Below are 25,645 nucleotides of genomic sequence, written 5' to 3' on the forward strand. Positions count from 1 at the left end.
GCAGTGGTGGCTGACGTGAAGCCTGATTCTCTGCTATGACATGCAGACTGATTCTCTGCTGACATAAAGCCGGATTCTCTGTTACGGGACCTCTCTCCTCTGCCTGGGTGCTGGGCCTAAATATATGACAATGGACTGTTACAATGGTGGCTGACGAGAAGCCTGATTCTCTGCTATGGGACCTCTCTCCAATTGATATTGGTTAATTTTTATTTATTTTATTTTTATTCATTTCCCTATCCACATTTGTTTGCGGGGATTTACCTACATGTTGCTGTCTTTTGCAGCCTTCTAGCTCTTTCCTGGGCTGTTTTACAGCCTTTTTAGTGCCGAAAAGTTTGGGTCCCCATTGACTTCAATGGGGTTCGGGACAAAGTTCGGATCGGGTTCGGATCCCGAACCCGAACATTTCCGGGAAGTTCGGCCGAACTTCTCGAACCCGAACATCCAGGTGTCCGCTCAACTCTAATTATAGGCCATTACACAACGCTGGCATTCCTATACTGGGACGTGCGTTATAACACCTTGGAAGGGCCCTGGGATAGTACCCTGCGCACGCTGCAATTCGCATAATGAACAAATGTAGAACATTAACTACCCGTATCCTGGCCATTACATAAGTAGGATAATTAGAGGTAAATCCCAGAGGTAAATCAGTTGAATTTAATGAATTTGAACATGTAATTATAAATTCACTATTGTGTTTCTATCTATCTATTAATATAATTCCATGAAAGAGACAGGAGAAATAGGAATTTATGAAAACAAGATACAGTACTGAAGTCTGCAGTTGCAAATAAAGTGTGTCCGATGTGATTATTATGCAAACATGTATAGGTATATTGTAAATTGCATTATGAAACCTGATGAGCATGATAATGCAACTTAGTATCCACTTCAAATATTCATGCCATGCTGGATAATGAGTATATTCACTACATATAAGTACCTTGTGGCTTTATACAATTTTGCTGAGTACCTCTATGTTGGCAATCACCATGAATAGAACTTCAGCAATCTATACATTGCCAATAAACATTCCTTGCTGTGTAATGCAAATGAATATTTATACACTAATAATGAATAACTGAGTTGTTATACACATTATGCTAGCAATAAACCTACTGGACTATATAATCATGCTGGATATCTATACGTGTGAAATAAACTTCCTGCAGGATAATATATCTGGAATATTATACCGATATACAGTATAGAAATATAGCAACTTACATGCATCTCTCTTACAAAATTATAGCATTAGGAAAATGGCTAAATTTACTACTAGAACAGATATAAAACTATTTTGAAATATATTAAAGATTATCTAAACCTTTATATAAACTTTTAATAAGATGTCCCTAATGCCCTAATAAAAAAAATTCTAATATACTTTATTAATCAACTTTCTATTTATACTACATTTTTTCGATGTCTAAAGCGCAGTTTTCACTGTGCTCTTAAAACTCTGTTCTCTGTACACAGTTCAGCTGTGTACGGAGTACGGAGTGTGAAATTTAGGAATGCAGTGATGTGAGTACAGGTAGGAGCGCATATTGCTGCTCCTGCCCGTGCTCCCTAGATCAGTGTTTCCCAACCAGTGTGCCTCCAGCTGTTACAAAACTACAACTCCCAGCATGCCTGCACAGCCAAATGCTGTCCGGGCATGCTGGGAGTTGTAGTTTTGCAACAGCTGGAGACATGCAGACTAATTCTCTGCTGATATGAAGCCAGATTCTCTGTTACGGGACCTCTCTCCTCTGCCTGGGTGCTGGGCCTAAATATATGACAATAAACTGTTGCAGTGGTGACTGACGTGAAGCCTGATTCTCTGCTATGACATGCAGACTGATTCTCTGCTGACATGAAGCCAGATTCTCTGTTACGGGACCTCTCTCCTCTGCCTGGGTGCTGGGCCTAAATATATGACAATAAACTGTTGCAGTGGTGACTGACGTGAAGCCTGATTCTCTGCTATGACATGCAGACTGATTCTTTGCTGACATGAAGCCAGATTCTCTGTTACGGGACCTCTCTCCTCTGCCTGGGTGCCTGGGCCTAAATATATGCCAATGGACTGTTCCAATGTTGGGTTACGTGAAGCCTGATTCTCTGCTATGACATGCAGACTGATTCTCTGCTGACATGAAGCCAGATTCTCTGTTACGGGACCTCTCTCCTCTGCCTGGGTGCTGGGCCTAAATATATGCCAATGGACTGTTGCAGTGGTGGCTGACGTGAAGCCTGATTCTCTTCTATGACATGCAGACTGATTCTCTGCTGACATGAAGCCAGATTCTCTGTTACGGGACCTCTCTACTCTGGCTGGGTACCTGGGCCTAAATATATGCCAATGGACTGTTGCAGTGGTGGCTGACGTGAAGCCTGATTCTCTGCTATGACATGCAGACTGATTCTCTACTGACATGAAGCCAGATTCTCTGTTACGGGACCTCTCTCCTCTGCCTGGGTGCCTGGGCCTAAATATATGCCAATGGACTGTTGCAGTGGTGGCTGACGTGAAGCCTGATTCTCTGCTATGACATGCAGACTGATTCTCTGCTGACATGAAGCCAGATTCTCTGTTACGGGACCTCTCTCCTCTGCCTGGGTGCTGGGCCTAAATATATGACAATGGACTGTTGCAGTGGTGGCTGAGGTGAAGCCTGATTCTCTGCTATGACATGCAGACTGATTCTCTTCTGACATGAAGCCAGATTCTCTGTTACGGGACCTCTCTCCTCTGCCTGGGTGCTGGGCCTAAATATATGACAATGGACTGTTACAATGGTGGCTGACGTGAAGCCTGATTCTCTGCTATGACATGCAGACTGATTCTCTGCTGACATGAAGACAGATTCTCTGTTACGGGACCTCTCTCCTCTGGCTGGGTACCTGGGCCTAAATATATGCCAATGGACTGTTGCAGTGGTGGCTGACGTGAAGCCTGATTCTCTGCTATGACATGCAGACTGATTCTCTGCTGACACGAAGCCAGATTCTCTGTTATGGGACCTCTCTCCTCTGGCTGGGTACCTGGGCCTAAATATATGCCAATGGACTGTTGCAGTGGTGGCTGATGTGAAGCCTGATTCTCTGCTATGACATGCAGACTGATTCTCTGCTGACATGAAGCCAGATTCTCTGTTACTGGACCCCTCTCCTTTGGCTGGGTGCCTGGGCCTAAATATATGCCAATGGACAGCGCAACAGGGCACACAGGTCTCGCATGGAGGCCCAGTCATTGGTGGTGAAGTGGTGCTGTTCCGTAGTGCGACTGACCCGTGCGTGCTGCAGCTGAAACTCCACTATGGCCTGCTGCTGCTCGCACAGTCTGTCCAGCATGTGCAAGGTGGAGTTCCACCTGGTGGGCACGTCGCATATGAGGCGGTGAGCGGGAAGGCTGAAGTTACGCTGTAGCACAGACAGGCGAGCAGCAGCAGGATGTGAACGCCGGAAGCGCAAACAGACGGCCCGCACTTTATGCAGCAGCTCTGACATGTCGGGGTAGTTGTGAATGAACTGCTGCACCAGAAAATTCCGCACATGCGCCAAGCAAGGGATGTGCGTCAAACCGGCTAGTCCCAGAGCTGCAACGAGATTTCGCCCATTATCGCATACCACCAGGCCGGGCTTGATGCTCACCGGCAGCAACCACTCGTCGGTCTGTTGTTCTATACCCCGCCACAACTCCTGTGCGGTGTGGGGCCTGTCCCCCAAACATATGAGTTTCAGAATGGCCTGCTGACGTTTACCCCGGGCTGTGCTGAAGTTGGTGGTGAAGGTGTGTGGCTGACTGGATGAGCAGGTGGAAGAAGAGGAGGAGGAAGCTGAGTAGAAGGAGGTGGCAACAGGAGGCAAAGAATGTTGCCCTGCGATCCTTGGCGGCGGAAAGACGTGTGCCAAACAGCTCTCCGCCTGGGGCCCAGCTGCCACTACATTTACCCAGTTTGCAGTTAGGGAGATATAGCGTCCGTGGCCGTGCTTACTGGTCCATGTATCTGTGGTTAGGTGGACCTTGCCACAGATGGCGTTGCGCAGTGCACACTTGATTTTATCGGATACTTGGTTGTGCAGGGAAGGCACGGCTCTCTTGGAGAAGTAGTGGTGGCTGGGAACAACATACTGTGGGACAGCAAGCGACATGAGCTGTTTGAAGCTGTCTGTGTCCACCAGCCTAAATGACAGCATTTCATAGGCCAGTAGTTTAGAAATGCTGGCATTTAGGGCCAGGGATCGAGGGTGGCTAGGTGGGAATTTACGCTTTCTCTCAAATGTTTGTGAGATGGAGAGCTGAACGCTGCCGTGTGACATGGTTGAGATGCTTGGTGACGGAGGTGGTGGTGTTAGTGGTACATCCCCTGTTTTCTGGGCGGCAGGTGCCAACGTTACGCCAGAGGCGGAGGAAGAGGCCGAGGCGGCAACAGCAGAAGAGGCCGAGGCGGCAGCAGCAAAAGAGGCCGAGGCGGCAGCAGCAGAAGAGGTAGCAGGGGGAGCCTGAGTGACTTCTTTGTTTTTAAGGTGTTTACTCCACTGCAGTTCATGCTTTGCATGCAGGTGCCTGGTCATGCAGGTTGTGCTAAGGTTCAGAACGTTAATGCCTAGCTTCAGGCTCTGATGGCACAGCGTGCAAACCACTCGGATCTTGTCGTCAGCACATTGTTTGAAGGAGTGCCATGCCAGGGAACTTCTTGAAGCTGCCTTTGGGGTGCTCGGTCCCAGATGGCGGCGGTCAGTAGCAGGCGGAGTCTCTTGGCGGCGGGTGTTCTGCTTTTGCCCACTGCTCCCTCTTTTGCTACGCTGTTGGCTCGGTCTCACCACTGCCTCTTCCTCCGAACTGTGAAAGTCAGTGGCACGACCTTCATTCCATGTGGGGTCTAGGACCTCATCGTCCCCTGCATCGTCTTCCACCCAGTCTTGATCCCTGACCTCCTGTTCAGTCTGCACACTGCAGAAAGACGCAGCAGTTGGCACCTGGGTTTCGTCATCATCAGAGACATGCTGAGGTGGTATTCCCATGTCCTCATCATCAGGAAACATAAGTGGTTGTGCGTCAGTGCATTCTATGTCTTCCACCGCTGGGAAAGGGCTAGGTGGATGCCCTTGGGAAACCCTGCCAGCGGAGTCTTTAAACAGCATAAGAGACTGCTGCATAACTTGAGGCTCAGACAGTTTCCCTGGTATGCATGGGGTGATGTGACAGACTGATGGGCTTGGTTTTCAGGCGCCATCTGTGCGCTTTCTGCAGAAGACTGGGTGGGAGATAATGTGAACGTGCTGGATCCACTGTCGGCCACCCAATTGACTAATGCCTGTACCTGCTCAGGCCTTACCATCCTTAGAACAGCATTGGGCCCCACCAAATATCGCTGTAAATTATGGCAGCTACTGGGACCTGAGGTAGTTGGTACACTAGGACGTGTGGCTGTGGCAGAACGGCCACGTCCTCTCCCAGCACCAGAGAGTCCACTAACACCACCACGACCATGTCCGCGTCCGCGTCCTTTACTAGATGTTTTCCTCATTTTTATCGTTCACCACAACAACAAAAATATTATTTGGCCCAATGTATTAAATTCAAATTCAGCCCTTTTTTTACAGACACCTAACACTATCTGGCTATCTATTTAGGTACCGTATTACACTAATACAGGCACAGCAGTAACCACAGATTTAGCTGACTATAAATTTGAGGTCTATTATTTAGGCGCTGGGTGACAGGTATACGTTTACAGACAGAATTAGACTGGGATATGCACAGTAGCGTGTGTGTGAAGTTATTGAGAATGACCCTATGTGCACCTTGAATCTTATATACCCTTTTAGGGATAGATTTAAAGGAGGTCTGATACAGCAGAAACCACTAATTTAGAGAATTGCTAAATTGGCAATTGTATTTCAACCCAGAACAAAAACTCTGCTTTGACGGACACTAAATAACTTGACCAGCTACAGCAATAACGACAGATTTGGATGACTATAAATTTGAGGCCTATTATTTAGGCGCTGGGTGACAGGTATACGTTTACAGACAGAATTAGACTGGAATATGCACAGTAGTGTGTGTGTGAAGTTATTGAGAATGACCCTATCTGCACCTTGAATCTAATATACCCTTTTAGGGATAAATTCAAAGTAGGCCTGATACAGCAGAAACCACTAAATTAGGAAATTGCTAAATTGGGAATTGTATTTCAACCCAGAACAAAAAATGTGTTTTGACGGACACTAAATAACTTGACCAGCCACAGCAGTAACGACAGATTTAGCTGGATATAAATTTGAGGCCTAGTATTTAGGCGCTGGGTGACAGGTATAGGTTTACTGACAGAATAAGACTTGGAAATGCACAGTAGCGTGTGTGTGAAGTTATTCAGAATGACCCTATGTGCACCTTGAATCTGATATACCCTTTTGGGGATAGATTTAAAATAGCTCTGATACAGCAGAAACCACTAAATTAAGAAATTGCTAAATTGGGAATTGTATTTCAACCCAGAACAAAAAATGTGCTTTGACGGACACTAAATAACTTGACCAGCCACAGCAGTAACGACAGATTTAGCTGAATATAAATTTGAGGCCTAGTATTTAGGCGCTGGGTGACAGGTAAAGGTTTACTGACAGAATTAGACTGGGATATGCACAGTAGCGTGTGTGAAGTTATTGAGAATGACCCTATCTGCACCTTGAATCTAATATACCCTTTTAGGGATAAATTTAAAGTAGGCCTGATACAGCAGAAACCACTAAATTAGGAAATTGCTAAATTGGGAATTGTATTTCAACTCAGAACAAAAAATGTGCTTTGACGGACACTAAATAACTTGACCAGCCACAGCAGTAATGACAGATTTAGCTGGATATAAATTTGAGGCCTAGTATTTAGGCGCTGGGTGACAGGTATACGTTTACTGACAGAATTAGACTGGGATATGGCCAAAAAATAACCACACTATTGCTGGTTAAATGCACTTGGTGTGACAGCTTGACCAACCACACTATTGAGGGTTAAATGCACTTGGTGACAGGCTCAACTTGCCCCGATGTAGTATATGGCCAAAAAATAACCAGATTATTGATGGTTAAATGCACTTGGTGTGACAGCTTGACCAACCACACTATTGAGGGTTAAATGCACTTGGTGACAGGCTCAACTTGCCCCGATGTAGTATATGGCCAAAAAATAACCAGACTATTGATGGTTAAATGCACTTGGTGTGACAGCTTGACCCTGATGTAGGATTTAGCCAAAAAACAACCACACCATTGAGGGTTAAATGCACTTGGTGACAGGCTCAGCTTACCCCTGATGTAGTATATGGCCAAAAAATAACCACACTATTGCTGGTTAAATGCACTTTGTTTGACAGCTTGACCCTGATGTAGGATTTAGCCAAAAAACAACCACACCATTGAGGGTTAAATGCACTTGGTGGCAGCTTGTGCTGGCGCACCGCAAGACACAAAATGGCCGCCGATCACCCCAGAAAAAAGTGACTGAAAAACGCTCTGGGCAGCCTAAAAACAGTGAGCATTTCAATAGCAGCAGTTCAATCATCCACAGCTGCAGATCGATCTCTGAATGAAGTCTTTTGGAGGAGTTAATCACTGCCTAATCTCGCCCTAACGTCGCGGCTGCAACCTCTCTCTATGCTGATCAGAGCAGAGTGACTTGCGGCGCTACGTGACTACAGCTTAAATAGAGGCTGGGTCACATGGTGCTCTGGCCAATCACAGCCATGCCAATAGTAGGCATGGCTGTGACGGCCTCTTGGGGCAAGTATTATGTGTAAATATTTTATTTTTAAAGGTATTTTAAGGATATCAATTTGGAGTTACGTCACTCCAAATGAATAATTATAAAGATTTCTCTAAATATCTGACAAATAATATACATATATATCCATATACATATCCAGAAAATAAATAAAAAGGTAATGAAATATCTTTTTCCAATGTAAATATAACATTATTGATACATGATCAACAAAACAGAAGGAGACTAACAGGGAAAGAGTAGGGAAGGAGGGAGAGAGGAGGGAAGGATAAGTCAAGGAAAAACAGGTAAAGGAGAAGATAATGGTTACCAGTCAATTTAGCAAATTAGTAAACCTTTTAGAGAATGATCTATGAACAGACCTCTAAGGAGTATAGAAACAGAGAACAGTCTGTTTAGTCTCGACTCAAAATAAACTTAATTAAACAATTAAACACAGTCCTCTAAGAACATCTTTGTCTTTTCTGGTGTCATGTATGAAGTCCATTTTTCCCATATTTCTTCAAATCTTTGCACATTATAGGCTAAAGTCCACCTCATTTTTTCAAAACTCTGTACTTTCTTGACCTCCAGATACCAATCTTTCAGCGTTGGAGGTTCTTTCTGCAACCACTTCCTCGGTATTAGTATCTTGGCCGCATTGAGGAAAAGAATACATAACTCCGACTTGATTTCCACATGACACACATCAAACCAATTAAACAAAATCAGATGCAGAGAAAATTTTGTATTAGTTTTAAAGACCTCATTAACAACTTTGTTAATCTTTTCCCAGAAGGGGACAATTAGAGGGCATTTATACCAAATATGAGGGTATGTCCCTATCTCTCCTCCACATCTCCAACAATGCTCAGGGATTTCAGGATTTATTCTATGTAGTAAAGTAGGTATTTTATACCACCGTGATGTCAGCTTGTATTGCATTTCTTGATATAAATAGCATTTTGAGGTTGAGTGTGCATATTTTAGTATGTGGTTAGTTTGCGTCGCGTTAAGTGGGGAATTCAAGTCCTTACTCCATGGATCCAAGTAAGTTAAGGGTTTAGATGAACTTGTTATTAATTTATAACAAATGGAGATCAGATGATCTTTGGAGGAACGACTACGTAGGAGAGCTGAAACTACAGTGTCTTTAGTTGATTTAACATGGTCAAGGTGAACTTTATCTAAAAGGGCTGAAAGTTTTTGGTATTGGGCAGTAGGGATGTTAACCTGACTATGGATAAGTTTCAACTTATTTAGGGGCAAAATTTTTCCATTTTCATAAATGTTTTTAAAAGGAGTCTCACCCAGTAATTTATTATTAGCGAGTGTCTTATGCCAAATTTGCCAAGCATTGGGGATGAGACCTATGAGTGGTGTATCTGGGCTTGTATTAGGTAGAAAATTAAGTGTTTTGTTAAGTGCATGCCATCTTTTGAGGGAAAACTTTGTTAAAGGATTAATGACCTTTCTCAAGTTTTGGTTATAGGTATTTGTCTTCCATAACAAAGAAAACAGGCTTACCTCCGAGCAATCTGTTTCTATATCGACCCACAATTTTTGGGCTGGTGAGACGCCCCATTCCAGTAATCGCGATATCAGGGCAGCCTTATAGTACCCTTCTATGTCTGGGAGACCCGTACCTCCCTCTTTCTTACTTTTTGTCATGGTGTGGTATGGTAGCCTATTGTGTTTGTTTTGCCAGACAAATTTCAAGAGAAGACGTTTGATTTTCTTAAAAAATTCTTTAGGAACCTCAGTCGGGAGGGTCTGGAACAAGTACAAGAGTTTAGGTAGAATCATCATTTTTATGACGTTAATTTTCCCGAACCAAGAGAGAAAAAGCGGTTCCCAATCCTTCAACTGTTTCTCAATGTTTTTTAAGAGGGGTACGTAATTTAGGTTATATAACTCTGATTGTTCTAAACATATGTTAACTCCTAGATATTTAAAGGATTGATTGGCCGGTTTGAGATCACTTAACTTTTTTACTTTCGCCCAGGTGGTGCTATCTAGTGAAACATTAAATATTTCCGATTTGTGAAGGTTAATCTTAAAGTCTGAGACTTCTTTGAAGGCTTCAATCTCTTTGATGAGTTCTGGTAAAGAGTTTAGAGGGTCTGTTAATGCAAAGAGGGTGTCATCTGCAAAGGCGGCTATTTTATGATTACCCGATTTGGTTGTCAACCCTTTAATATTCTGGTTATTTCTGATCCTGGACAAGAAGGGTTCAAGCGAAAGGACAAAAAGAAGGGGGGATAGAGGGCAACCCTGCCTCGTCCCATTATATATGTTAAATGTATCCGAAAGAGTACCATTAGCTCTAACTCGTGCAGAAGGGGTAGTGTAGAGAGCCATAATTTTTTCTATAAAACCCAAAGGGAGGGCAAATTTATTCAATACTGAGCGCAGAAAAACCCAGTTCAGCCTATCAAAGGCTTTCTCTGCGTCCGAAGCCACCATTAACATGGGGACCTTCTTCAGCTTTGCCGCTTGGATAATTTGTAAAACTTTTATAGTGTTATCTTTTGCTTCCCTTCCCGGGATAAATCCTACTTGGTCCTCCTTTACAAGCACCCCCATAAATTTCTTCAGTCTGGTTGCCAATACCTTCGCAAAAATTTTTATATCGTTATTGAGCAACGATATAGGCCTATAATTTACACATAAAGAGTTATCTTTTCCTTCTTTGGGAATCACTGATATATGGGCAAGTAATGACTCTTCCCTAAGTGGATTATCGGTCGATATTCTATTAAAATAGTTGGTTAAATGGGGGGCCAGGATATCTCTAAATTTTTTATAATAGCAAATCGCAAATCCATCAGGGCCTGGGGTCTTACCGTTTGCCATTGAATCAATTGTTTTTAACACTTCCTCAGTAGTGAATGGAGCAGTTAATTCGTCCGCCTGTTCTTTAGACAGTCTAGGGGTTTCTATTTTACTAAGATAGTTATCGATAAAACGTTTTAAAGTGGTATCATTCCTCTTATCTGGGCGGATGTTATATAATTCTGCATAAAATTTTTTGAAGGAGTTAGCTATACCCTCTGAGTCATATACGTCCAAATTATTATCCGATTTTATTTTAGGTATGCATGTTGTGACTCTGTCTTTCCGTACTGCATTTGCCAGGGATTTACCACATTTGTTTGCATATAGATAATGTTTAAACCTGGCCATAAATAAATATTTGTGGGAATTGACATCAAGCAGTTCCTTCAGCTTAATTCTAAGCTGCGCTAGTTCATTTTCTACCTTTTTACATAGAGAGACCTTATGCATACTTTCTAATTTCCTAATTTGTGTCATAATAGCATCTATTTCCCCGTTTCTCCTCTTCTTTTCTCTTGCGCCCAATTGTATGAATATTCCTCTAAGGACCGCTTTGTGTGTCTCCCAGGTAAGGGAATCACAGCCACCACTGGTGTTGTTCTCCTCAAAAAAAACCTTTATCTGAGAGGCAATTGTATCTTCGTTAACTTTTTTGGACTTTCGTTTAGCCTCCAAGATATATGTTTTTTGGGGTTTGAGTTAAATTGTAGTCGAACCTGGAGGGGAGCATGGTCCGAAAAGAGAATAGAATCATATTCAATCTTTTTGACTGCATTAATCTCCCTCTGGGTTATCAAAATGTAATCTATCCTCGAATATGTTTTGTGAACCTTAGAATAAAAGGAAAAATCTCTAACTGTTGGATTGAGTATCCTCCAGGCATCAACCAAGTGATACTGCTGGAATAATTTCTTAATCCTTTTAAGCCTGTTCATGGGAACAGATGATTTTCCATGAGATGTATCTAATTGTGGTTCAAGAGTGATGTTAAAGTCCCCACCGAATATCAATGTCCCCTCCAGGAACGACCCCAACCCATCAAAGACAATTTTGAAAAACGCTGATTGATTTGAGTTGGGTGCATATACGTTGACAAATGTAAACAATTGTTCATTAATTTTACCTTTTACAAAAATATAGCGCCCGTCTGGATCTGTTGCGACGTCAATTTTGGTAAAGTTAATGTGTTTGCTAAACACTATAGACACCCCTTTTCTTTTCTGAGTTGGTGTACATGCATTGAACCACTGTGTGAACTGTCTATGTTTAGTAATTGGTGTATAAGTCTTTTTGAAATGTGTCTCTTGGAGGAAGAGAACATCCACTTTCTTTTTTTGGAAGAGTTGTAAAATACGACCTCTCTTTGATGGGACATTAAGGCCATTTGCATTAAATGTAACACACCTGAGATCCGTCATCTTATATGTCATATAGGACGAGTATGTTCATAATGCTGTGACTGGTAAAACTTGGGGAAATATTAACAGGTAACAAGCAGTACATCTCTAGAAACTAGAGTAGTACTGAAGGGGAAGAAGAAAAAAGAGTCTGGTCCACTAGAGAAGGAAGAAATTTCCCTGTGGAGCAGAGTTATAGTGCAGAAATCTGCACTTCTTTGGGTGGGGGGGGTGTTGGCCGCTAGTCAAATACGTATGTATTTAACTTAAAACACTAACGTAGGCTATCGCCTGATACGTGTTACAGGTTGTAGTACCTCCTATGTATATACGAATAATACAAAAGAGTGTTTGAGTAAATAAGTGGAATCCGATTAAACACTAAGGAGTAGGGATGAGCGAACTCGAACTGTATAGTTCGGGTTCGTACCGAATTTTGGGGTGTCCGTGACACGGACCCGAACCCGGACATTTTCGTAAAAGTCCGGGTTCGGGTTCGGTGTTCGTCGCTTTCTTCGCGCTTTTGTGACGCTTTCTTGGCGCTTTTTGAAAGGCTGCAAAGCAGCCAATCAACAAGCGTCATACTACTTGCCCCAAGAGGCCATCACAGCCATGCCTACTATTAGGCATGGCTGTGATTGGCCAGAGCACCATGTGACCCAGCCTCTATTTAAGCTGGAGTCACATAGCGCCGCCCGTCACTCTGCTCTGATTAGCGTAGGGAGAGGTTGCGGCTGCGACAGTAGGGCGAGATTAGGCAGATTAACTCCTCCAAAGGACTTGATTAACTGATCGATCTGCAGCTGTGGATCATTGAGCTGCTGATCCTCAATTGCTCACTGTTTTTAGGCTGCCCAGACCGTTTGTCAGTCACATTTTTCTGGGGTGATCGGCGGCCATTTTGTGTCTTGTGGTGCGCCAGCACAAGCTGCGACCAAGTGCATTTAACCCTCAATGGTGTGGTTGTTTTTTGGCTAAAGCCTACATCAGGGTGAAGCTGTCACACCAAGTGCATTTAACCCTCAGTAGTGTGGTTGGTCAAGCTATCACACCAAGTGCATTTAACCAGCAATAGTCTGTTCATTTTTTGGCCATATACTAAATCAGGGGCAAGCTGCGCCCGTCACCAAGTGCATTTAACCCTCAGTAGTGTGGTTGGTCAAGCTGTGACACCAAGTGCATTTAACCAGCAATAGTCTGTTCATTTTTTGGCCATATACTACATCAGGGGCAAGCTGCGCCCATCACCAAGTGCATTTAACCAGCAATAGTGTGGTTATTTTTTGGCCATATCCCAGTCTAATTCTGTCACTAAATCCATACCGGTCACCCAGCGCCTAAATACTAGGCCTCAAATTTATATCCCGCTAAATCTCTCGTTACCGCTGTCCTGTTGTGGCTGGGAAAGTTATTTAGTGTCCGTCAAAGCACATTTTTTGTTCTGGGTTGAAATACAATTCCCAATTTAGCAATTTAAAAATTTAGTGGTTTCTGCTGTATCAGAGCTATTTGAAATCTATCCCTAAAAGGGTATATAATATTCAAGGTGCACATAGGGTCATTCAGAATAACTTCACACACCCGCTACTGTGCATTTCCAAGTCTAATTCTGTCACTAAACCCATACCTGTCACCCAGCGCCTAAATACTAGACCTCAAATTTATATCCAGCTAAATCTGTCCTTAGTGCTGTAGCTGGGCGAGTTATTTAGTGTCCGTTCAAGCACATTTCTTGTTCTGGGTTGAAATACAATTCCCAATTTAGCAATTTCATAATTTAGTGGTTTCTGCTATATCAGAGCTATTTGAAATCTATCCCTAAAAGGGTAGATCATATTGAAGGTGCACATAGGGACATTCAGAATAACTTCACACACCCGCTACTGTGCATTTCCAAGTCTAATTCTGTCACTAAACCCATACCTGTCACCCAGCGCCTAAATACTAGGCCTCAAATTTATATCCAGCTAAATCTGTCCTTAGTGCTGTAGCTGGGCGAGTTATTTAGTGTCCGTTCAAGCACATTTCTTGTTCTGGGTTGAAATACAATTCCCAATTTAGCAATTTCATAATTTAGTGGTTTCTGCTATATCAGAGCTATTTGAAATCTATCCCTAAAAGGGTATATAATATTCAAGGTGCACATTGGGTCATTCAGAATAACTTCACACACACCCGCTACTGTGTATTTCCAAGTCTAATTCTGTCACTAAACCCATACCTGTCACCCAGCGCCTAAATACTAGGCCTCAAATTTATATCCAGCTAAATCTGTCCTTAGTGCTGTAGCTGGGCGAGTTATTTAGTGTCCGTTCAAGCACATTTCTTGTTCTGGGTTGAAATACAATTCCCAATTTAGCAATTTCATAATTTAGTGGTTTCTGCTATATCAGAGCTATTTGAAATCTATCCCTAAAAGGGTATATAATATTCAAGGTGCACATTGGGTCATTCAGAATAACTTCACACACACCCGCTACTGTGTATTTCCAAGTCTAATTCTGTCACTAAACCCATACCTGTCACCCAGCGCCTAAATACTAGGCCTCAAATTTATATCCTGCTAAATCTCTCGTTAGTGCTGTAGCTGGGCGAGTTATTTAGTGTCCGTTCAAGCACATTTCTTGTTCTGGGTTGAAATACAATTCCCAATTTAGCAATTTCATAATTTAGTGGTTTCTGCTATATCAGAGCTATTTGAAATCTATCCCTAAAAGGGTAGATCATATTGAAGGTGCACATAGGGACATTCAGAATAACTTCACACACACCCGCTACTGTGTATTTCCAAGTCTAATTCTGTCACTAAACCCATACCTGTCACCCAGCGCCTAAATACTAGGCCTCAAATTTATATCCAGCTAAATCTGTCCTTAGTGCTGTAGCTGGGCGAGTTATTTAGTGTCCGTTCAAGCACATTTCTTGTTCTGGGTTGAAATACAATTCCCAATTTAGCAATTTCATAATTTAGTGGTTTCTGCTATATCAGAGCTATTTGAAATCTATCCCTAAAAGGGTATATAATATTCAAGGTGCACATTGGGTCATTCAGAATAACTTCACACACACACGCTTCTGTGCATTTCCAAGTCTAATTCTGTCACTAAATCCATACCGGTCACCCAGCGCCTAAATACTAGGCCTCAAATTTATATCCCGCTGAATTTGAATACAATACATTGGGCCAAATAATATTTTTGTTGTTGTGGTGAACCATAACAATGAGAAAAACATCTAGTAAGGGACGCGGACGTGGACATGGTCGTGGTGGTGTTAGTGGACCCTCTGGTGCTGGGAGAGGACGTGGCCGTTCTGCCACATCCACACGTCCTAGTGTACCAACTACCTCAGGTCCCAGTAGCCGCCAGAATTTACAGCGATATATGGTGGGGCCCAATGCCGTTCTAAGGATGGTAAGGCCTGAGCAGGTACAGGCATTAGTCAATTGGGTGGCCGACAGTGGATCCAGCACGTTCACATTATCTCCCACCCAGTCTTCTGCAGAAAGCGCACAGATGGCGCCTGAAAACCAACCCCATCAGTCTGTCACATCACCCCCATGCATACCAGGGAAACTGTCTCAGCCTCAAGTTATGCAGCAGTCTCTTATGCTGTTTGAAGACTCCGCTGGCAGGGTTTCCCAAGGGCATCCACCTAGCCCTTCCCCAGCGGTGAAAGACATAGAATGCACTGACGCACAACCACTTATGTTTCCTGATGATGAGGACATGGGAATACCACCTCAGCATGTCTCTGATGATGACGAAACACAGGTGCCAACTGCTGCGTCTTTCTGCAGTGTGCAGACTGAACAGGAGGTCAGGGATCAAGACTGGGTGGAAGACGATGCAGGGGACGATGAGGTCCTAGACCCCACATGGAATGAAGGTCGTGCCACTGACTTTCACAGTTCGGAGGAAGAGGCAGTGGTGAGACCGAGCCAACAGCGTAGCAAAAGAGGGAGCAGTGGGCAAAAGCAGAACACCCGCCGCCAAGAGACTCCGCCTGCTACTGACCGCCGCCATCTGGGACCGAGCACCCCAAAGGCAGCTTCAAGGAGTTCCCTGGCATGGCACTTCTTCAAACAATGTGCTGACGACAAGACCCGAGTGGTTTGCACGCTGTGCCATCAGAGCCTGAAGCGAGGCATTAACGTTCTGAACCTGAGCACAACCTGCATGACCAGGCACCTGCATGCAAAGCATGAACTGCAGTGGAGTAAACACCTTAAAACCAAGGAAGTCACTCAGGCTCCCCCTGCTACCTCTTCTGCTGCTGCCGCCTCGGCCTATTCTGCTGCTGCCGCCTCGGCCTCTTCCTCCGCCTCTGGAGGAACGTTGGCACCTGCCGCCCAGCAAACAGGGGATGTACCACCAACACCACCACCACCACCTCCGTCACCAAGCGTCTCAACCATGTCACACGCCAGCGTTCAGCTCTCCATCTCACAAACATTTGATAGAAAGCGTAAATTCCCACCTAGCCACCCTCGATCCCTGGCCCTGAATGCCAGCATTTCTAAACTACTGGCCTATGAAATGCTGTCATTTAGGCTGGTGGACACAGACAGCTTCAAACAGCTCATGTCGCTTGCTGTCCCACAGTATGTTGTTCCCAGCCGGCACTACTTCTCCAAGAGAGCCGTGCCTTCCCTGCACAACCAAGTATCCGATAAAATCAAGTGTGCACTGCGCAACGCCATCTGTAGCAAGGTCCACCTAACCACAGATACGTGGACCAGTAAGCACGGCCAGGGACGCTATATCTCCCTAACTGCACACTGGGTAAATGTAGTGGCAGCTGGGCCCCAGGCGGAGAGCTGTTTGGCGCACGTCCTTCCGCCGCCAAGGATCGCAGGGCAACATTCTTTGCCTCCTGTTGCCACCTCCTCCTTCTCGGCTTCCTCCTCCTCTTCTTCCACCTGCTCATCCAGTCAGCCACACACCTTCACCACCAACTTCAGCACAGCCCGGGGTAAACGTCAGCAGGCCATTCTGAAACTCATATGTTTGGGGGACAGGCCCCACACCGCACAGGAGTTGTGGCGGGGTATTGAACAACAGACCGACGAGTGGTTGCTGCCGGTGAGCCTCAAGCCCGGCCTGGTGGTGTGTGATAATGGGCGAAATCTCGTTGCAGCTCTGGGACTAGCCAATTTGACGCACATCCCTTGCTTGGCGCATGTGCTGAATTTGGTGGTGCAGAAGTTCATTCACAACTACCCCGACATGTCAGAGCTGCTGCATAAAGTGCGGGCCGTCTGTTCGCGCTTCCGGCGTTCACATCCTGCTGCTGCTCGCCTGTCTGCGCTACAGCGTAACTTCGGCCTTCCCGCTCACCGCCTCATATGCGACGTGCCCACCAGGTGGAACTCCACCTTGCACATGCTGGACAGACTGTGCGAGCAGCAGCAGGCCATAGTGGAGTTTCAGCTGCAGCACGCACGGGTCAGTCGCACTACAGAACAGCACCACTTCACCACCAATGACTGGGCCTCCATGCGAGACCTGTGTGCCCTGTTGCGCTGTTTCGAGTACTCCACCAACATGGCCAGTGGCGATGACACCGTTATCAGCGTTACAATACCACTTCTATGTCTCCTTGAGAAAACACTTAGGGCGATGATGGAAGAGGAGGTGGCCCAGGAGGAGGAGGAGGAGGAGGAGGAAGAGGGGTCATTTTTAGCACTTTCAGGCCAGTCTCTTCGAAGTGACTCAGAGGGAGGTTTTTGGCAACAGCAGAGGCCAGGTACAAATGTGGCCAGCCAGGGCCCACTACTGGAGGACGAGGAGGACGAGGATGAGGAGGAGGTGGAGGAGGATGAGGATGAAGCATGGTCACAGCGGGGTGGCACCCAACGCAGCTCGGGTCCATCACTGGTGCGTGGCTGGGGGGAAAGGCAGGACGATGACGATACGCCTCCCACAGAGGACAGCTTGTCCTTACCCCTGGGCAGCCTGGCACACATGAGCGACTACATGCTGCAGTGCCTGCGCAACGACAGCAGAGTTGCCCACATTTTAACCTGTGCGGACTACTGGGTTGCCACCCTGCTGGATCCACGCTACAAAGACAATGTGCCCACCTTACTTCCTGCACTGGAGCGTGATAGGAAGATGCGCGAGTACAAGCGCACGTTGGTAGACGCGCTACTGAGAGCATTCCCAAATGTCACAGGGGAACAAGTGGAAGCCCAAGGCCAAGGCAGAGGAGGAGCAAGAGGTCGCCAAGGCAGCTGTGTCACGGCCAGCTCCTCTGAGGGCAGGGTTAGCATGGCAGAGATGTGGAAAACTTTTGTCAACACGCCACAGCTAACTGCACCACCACCTGATACGCAACGTGTTAGCAGGAGGCAACATTTCACTAACATGGTGGAACAGTACGTGTGCACACCCCTCCACGTACTGACTGATGGTTCGGCCCCATTCAACTTCTGGGTCTCTAAATTGTCCACGTGGCCAGAGCTAGCCTTTTATGCCTTGGAGGTGCTGGCCTGCCCGGCGGCCAGCGTTTTGTCTGAACGTGTATTCAGCACGGCAGGGGGCGTCATTACAGACAAACGCAGCCGCCTGTCTACAGCCAATGTGGACAAGCTGACGTTCATAAAAATGAACCAGGCATGGATCCCACAGGACCTGTCCGTCCCTTGTCCAGATTAGACATTAACTACCTCCCCATAACCATATATTATTGGACTCCAGGGCACTTCCTCATTCAATCCTATTTTTATTTTCATTTTACCATTATATTGCGAGGCTACCCAAAGTTGAATGAACCTCTCCTCTGCCTGTGTGCTAGGCCTAAATATATGCCAATGGACTGTTGCAGTGGTGGCTGACATGAAGCCTGATTCTCTGCTATGACATGCAGACTAATTCTCTGCTGACATGAAGCCAGATTGTCTGTTACGGGACCTCTCTCCTCTGCCTGGGTGCTGGGCCTAAATTTATGACAATGGACTGTTGCAGTGGTGGCTGACGTGAAGCCTGATTCTCTGCTATGACATGCAGACTGATTCTCTGCTGACATGAAGCCAGATTGTCTGTTACGGGACCTCTCTCCTCTGCCTGGGTGCTAGGCCTAAATATATGCCAATGGACTGTTGCAGTGGTGGCTGACGTGAAGCCTCATTCTCTGCTATGAAATGCAGACTGATTCTCTGCTGTCATGAAGCCAGATTGTCTGTTACGGGACCTCTCTGCTCTGCCTGTGTGCTAGGCCTAAATATATGCCAATGGACTGTTGCAGTGGTGGGTGACGTGAAGCCTCATTCTCTGCTATGACATGCAGACTGATTCTCTGCTGACATGAAGCCAGATTCTCTGTTACGGGACCTCCCTCCTCTGCCTGGGTGCTGGGCCTAAATATATGCCAATGGACTGTTGCAGTGGTGGCTGACGTGAAGCCTCATTCTCTGCTATGACATGCAGACTAATTCTCTGCTGACATGAAGACAGATTCTCTGTTACGGGACCTCTCTCCTCTGCCTGTGTGTGTGCTGGGCCTAAATATATGCCAATGGACTGTTGCAGTGGTGGCTGACGTGAAGCCTCATTCTCTGCTATGACATGCAGACTGATTCTCTGCTGACATGAAGCCAGATTGTCTGTTACGGGACCTCTCTCCTCTGCCTGTGTGCTAGGCCTAAATATATGCCAATGGACTGTTGCAGTGGTGGCTGACGTGAAGCCTCATTCTCTGCTATGACATGCAGACTGATTCTCTGCTGACATGAAGCCAGATTCTCTGTTACGGGACCTCTCTCCTCTGCCTGTGTGTGTGCTGGGCCTAAATATATGCCAATGGACTGTTGCAGTGGTGGCTGACGTGAAGCCTCATTCTCTGCTATGACATGCAGACTAATTCTCTGCTGACATGAAGACAGATTCTCTGTTACGGGACCTCCCTCCTCTGCCTGGGTGCTGGGCCTAAATATATGCCAATGGACTGTTGCAGTGGTGGCTGACGTGAAGCCTCATTCTCTGCTATGACATGCAGACTAATTCTCTGCTGACATGAAGACAGATTCTCTGTTACGGGACCTCTCTCCTCTGCCTGGGTGCCGGGGCCTAAATATCTGAGAATGGACTGTTCCAGTGGTGGTTTCAAAGGAAAGGACCGGCACTTCGCTGATGTAGATCACAATGTAGATTTATTCAGTCACATATTCAAAATGGCATAGTGACGCGTTTCAGCACAGATGTGCTTTCATCAGACTGCATAAAACATCTTACACTCCAGCTATTTATACATAAATGAAACACAAAGGAACTGACATCATCAAAGAAGCTCCGCCTCCCTCATTAAATAAAATTCGCATATCAAATAATCGCAATGAAAAATTCGCATTGAAAAATTCGCAATTGAAAATTCGCAACTGAAAATTCGCAATTGAAAATTGAAAATTCGCAATTGAAAATTCGCAACTGAAAATTCGCAACTGAAAATTCGCAATTGAAAATTCGCAAAAAACATATCCACTCTATACTGGCGAAGATTTTCAGTCACATAGTCCATTCTTGCAGTGATTAATCACGCTGAAGAAAAAAAGAAATATATTTATCAGATTGCATAAGGCCGAATGCCTTATAGGAAGCAGGACACATTGTACTCACGATTGAGGCCCCTGGGCTCCATTGTCTGAAGACGATGGATCCAGTAAGCCTCCCTTTTCAATAACAATTTATTTCTGTCACCCCCTCGACGGGGTAATGATACACCTTCAATAATCTGATACCTCAACTGCGAGATGTTGTGTTTTTTATCATAAAAATGAAGGGGTATTGGGAGTAATAAATTCTGTTTACGGATAGTAGATTTGTGTTTACTTAGTCTGTCCTTCATTCTCATTGAGGTTTCCCCCACATATAGTAATCCACATGGACATTTAAGAATGTAAACCACAAATCTACTATCACAAGTGAACGTGCCCCTTATTGGAATATTTTCACCTGAGTGAGGGTGGGAGAAACATGAACCCTTTATAACGCTGGAACAATTGACACAGTTTAAACAAGGAAAAGTGCCCCGTCTAGGTGTAGATAAAGTACTCTGTCCTCTTTCTATTTTATTACTTCCCACATCCGCCCGGACTATTTTATCCCTAATATTTTCTGCCCGTTTATAGCATATCATGGGTGGCCTCTGGAACTCTCCTATCCGTGGATAGGACTTAGATAATATGTGCCAATGTTGATTAACAATAGTCCTAAGGCGCTGGGACCAGGGATGGTATTTAATCACTAAGGGGATCCTTGTTTCTTTCTTAGTTCTATCTGGTGGTGTAATCTCAGCTTTATTACGCTGTATTTTCAATAGATCAGGGGGGTAGCCTCGCTCTCTAAATTTATTGGTCATATCGTCTAATCTTGTTTGACACATATCCCTATCACTAACGATCCGTCTAACCCTCTGGTATTGCCGCCCTGCTTCTTACTAGAATTGTTCCAGTGGTGGGTGACGGGAAGCCAGATTCTCTGCTATGGAACCTCTCTCCAATTGATTTTGGTTAATTTTTATTTATTTAATTTTTATTTTAATTCATTTCCCTATCCACATTTGTTTGCAGGGGATTTACCTACATGTTGCTGCCTTTTGCAGCCCTCTAGCTCTTTCAACTCTACTAAGGAGACCACTGATCTAGTCAAAGAGTAATAATAAATAGATTAACCATCAGACATCATTATACTCTATATAAAATAGTGAACAAATATTAAGATAAGCAAATACTTAATAAAGGATATAGAGCTGGGATCAATCTGGTGGAAAGCCTCTTCCTTGTTTTCTCGGTGCTCTTGGGGGCAGCGGTTCTTGCATGCTGATTTTTTTCTGCTTCGGTGTCGTTGCCTTTTCCCATTTATCGATCTTTGGAAGTTTAGGGAAACTTTCTGTAGAGTCATCTATAGTCCAATCCGGAATCTCAAGTTGTCCCAGGTTGAGCTTCATTATTACTTGGGAAAGTTCTTCAGGTGACCTTACGGTGAAAGGTCTACCGTTATGCGTCACAAGGATTCCAAATGGATAGAGCCATCTGTATTTTATACTCCGCTCCCTCAGAGCAGTGGTAAAGGGAATTAGCTGCCTTCTCCTATCTAGAGTGAATTTTGAAATGTCCTGAAAAATGGTGACTTCCCTTTCGTCATATTCGATCCGTTTTTCAGATCTTGCCTTTTTTAATATTTCTTCCTTTACACGGAAACTCAAGATGTAACATAGAATGTCTCTCGGTACCTCACTTGAGACGTGCCGTGGGCGGAACACTCTGTGTGCTCTTTCGATGCCCAGATCCAGGGATTCTTCTTCTTTTCCAAGTAGCTTAAGAAAGATTTTTGTCAGGACTGCTGTTATGTCTTTGTCATCTACTTGTTCTGAGAGACCTTTTATCCTTAGGTTATTTCGTCTTGACCTATTTTCCAGGTCGTCCAAGTGAAGATGTAGGTCATAGATTTCTTTCTGTTGAGACTTAACTTTATTTTCCAAATGAGAAGCATGATGGACCACTTTCTCAGATACTTCTTCCACAGACTCCATTCTTTGGAACACCTGTCTAATGTCGGATTTAATTTCCGTCAGTTCACTTTTAATAGTTGAAGTAAATTCTTGCAGCATGTCTCTCATAGTATCTGAGGTCGGCAATGTTCTAATGTATTTTCTGATGTCATCTTGTTCACGGCTGCAATCATCTTCTTCACTTTCTGAGTCCGGGCCGCGAGCAGCCAAGAATTTACTTTTCTTAGGAGTTTTAAGCGATCCCGCTTCATCTGTTGAACCTCTCGGCTTTCCCATTTTGTAGGCGGTATTTTTCTGCATGGACGATTAGAGGAAAAACACTGAGAAGTCTTTATAAAGGGGAGAAGGAGAAGGCAGCTATACAATATAGATTATGTCATATAAGAGGTATTCAATGCATTGGATCAGACGATAGAACCTTAGTTATGCATCACATTGGTATTGGACTAAACCATGTCTAGATGACAAGTCAGATAATAAATCAAGTAGGTCTTTCCAGCTATTAGTGCTGCTGCTTTACTGTATGTATTATGAACTTCTTTTCCTGTGTAAAGCAGTTTCCGCTGGTTTTGATTATTAGCCAGCACCTGGGGTTAAGCAAGAATCTCCTGTGCGGTTTCTCTATATTTCACAAGTACTTGTTGTATGTAAACTCCAGCCTGCTATGCTTACAGGCTACCAGGCCCTGTGCCTGTCGGCTTATTCCTATGTACTCACTGCTGGGGGGGGTCCGGTGGGGCTTGAGCGCTCCTTTTCCCTCTGTAGAGGCAGGGGACAGCTACGTTGCGCAGATCAGCCCGATCCTATCCAGAGCCGTTGTCCTCCTCTGGTCTTAACAGACCTTATTAGCTGAAAGTCCCGACCGGAGGTTCAGGGAACAAGCTGTATGTCCTCCGCTGCTAAGGAGGGCCGGCGCTCTTGCTACCAGCCGCGTAGGGATCTGACCGGAAGTTCGGTCCTCGCTCCGGCCTAGACCGCCACGGAGCAATCACTGGTCCTATTTAGGTACCTTTGTCAGATGACTTCTGGGGTAATGTCTGAGTTGACGGTTCCCCAAGCCTCTGCTTCGATTTCAGGTGGCCTGCAGGTCTCTGCAAGCTTAAAGGAGCGGTCCTGTCTTGTTCTGGTCGGGTGCAGCTCCGGCCGGAACTACATTCACCGGCCTCTGCTTCCAAGCAAATCCCAGACCGAATAAAAGTGACTTTAGCGAATATTTCAGTCCCCAAAACGGCAGCTACCAGGCGCCTGGGTGTTAATCCTCCTCTTCTGGCTCAGATATTGCCTAGTTTCTTCAATATAAAGGCAAATAATGTGTATAAATCCAAGTGTATGGCAGGAGCTCTCATACCATACAGCTGCTCAGCTCAGCAGCCAGCTCCGCCCCCTTGGGGCAAGTATTATGACGCTTGTTGATTGGCTGCTTTGCAGCCTTTCAAAAAGCGCCAAGAAAGCGACGAACACCGAACCTGAACCCAGACTTTTACGAAAATGTCCGGGTTCGGGTCCGTGTCACGGACACCCCAAAATTCGGTACGAACCCGAACTATACAGTTCGGGTTCGCTCCTCCCTACCTATAATGTCTCTGTGGAGTAGTGTTAATTGTGTCAACTGTGTCTCCTACCTGGGTACGACTGGACTCCTGGCTCACTTGCTATAAATTTAAGTGTAGTGATAGTAGGAGTAATAGAGAAATTTTGCAGCAGAAATTATGTCCAGACCTTTAGATGAAGTTCAAACGTCTCTTTACTGAATATGACTTGTTTTCAAGCAGTGTACAGCTTTGGTCCTAGCAGGTTTTAGCAATGATTGGCAGAAAATGAATGCTTCTGCTTTCAATTTGGAGCTTGCAGGATAACTTGTCTGCTTGGTAGCTCTGCAATTGTGGCAGGAATTAATATTCTGCACGTTTCTATAACTTCTGCTGTATGGGGATAGAGTAGCTGAGGAGGAATGGCTTCTCCTAGGTCTCTGTACTTAACTCACAAATGGATTCTCAGGGGATACTTTCTTCTTGGAACTCTGGAAGTTGTAGTTCGTTTTCTTCAGCCAGTTGAGGCTGAAGGTTCTCAGACTGGGTATATGATCAAGTCTCAGCTGAGACAAGATCCTTGCTGTTTTCCCTATGCAGGGGTTCTCCTGAATGCTATCACACAGCCTTCCCCTATCAGGGGGGAGGCTACATTGACTCTAACTTCCTTCTCTGCCCATGCTGCAGGATGTGGGAACAGCCCACTCTGCCCACAGAGGGGGAGCTAAGCTGGAATAATCCATTCCAGCCTAGATACCCTAAACTTAGACTTGGACCTTAGCAACGTATTGCTGCCACCTGCTAGTGAATCTGGAAAATTATAGGAACAATTGTGTTTAACATTTGTGAAGACATAATATAAATTTCATCAGATGACAATATAACAGCTCTTAGAAGATAGTCGCAGGTAGAGGCATGTAGTAACACAACTCTGGGGTGTTACACTTATATGTAGAACAAGGCAGATATCACCGTTTATATTCTTGGAGATGACACCTTGCTATGTATTGTACAATTGTCTTGATATGCCAGGTTATAGGACCCATGAGAAATAAAACTGGGAGAGCCATCAGCAGAGTTGGATCTAGGACCATTGTAGATTACAGACAGATTAACATTCAATGCCAATCAAGCTGCTTCAAAGCCAGTATAACCTCAAAAGCCATTCCAAGAAAGGGATAAAATCTAGTACAGGCTCATCTGGGATATTTAGTTTAGTTATTGACACTGGTTCTTAAAACGGTCGTCGTAGAGTTTGAAATGTACAAAGTAGACCAAAAAAACCAAAGGAGCATGGATACAAAAACATCAGTAGTAAAACATCAAGCTCACCATACAAATCTTTGACATATTAAATAGTCAGATCAGGAAAGAATAGAGATGAGTGAATCAAAGCTGACAAAGTCAAATTAAATCAGAATTGCAGGAATTATTCGATTCGCACCAAATCCGAATTTCCTCAGGCTTTGTGGTAACAAAACTAATATTCTTCCTAAAATGGCTGCTGCACATTAGGACATGGAGCAAGGAACTCTTGGAATGAGGGATAACCCACAATGCATGCAGACAAGCCAATCAGCAACCAACCATCACTGTGATGTCACAGCCCTATA

This window comes from Bufo gargarizans, chromosome 8 (genome assembly GCF_014858855.1).
Source record: "Bufo gargarizans isolate SCDJY-AF-19 chromosome 8, ASM1485885v1, whole genome shotgun sequence".
Classification (NCBI taxonomy): domain Eukaryota; kingdom Metazoa; phylum Chordata; class Amphibia; order Anura; family Bufonidae; genus Bufo; species Bufo gargarizans.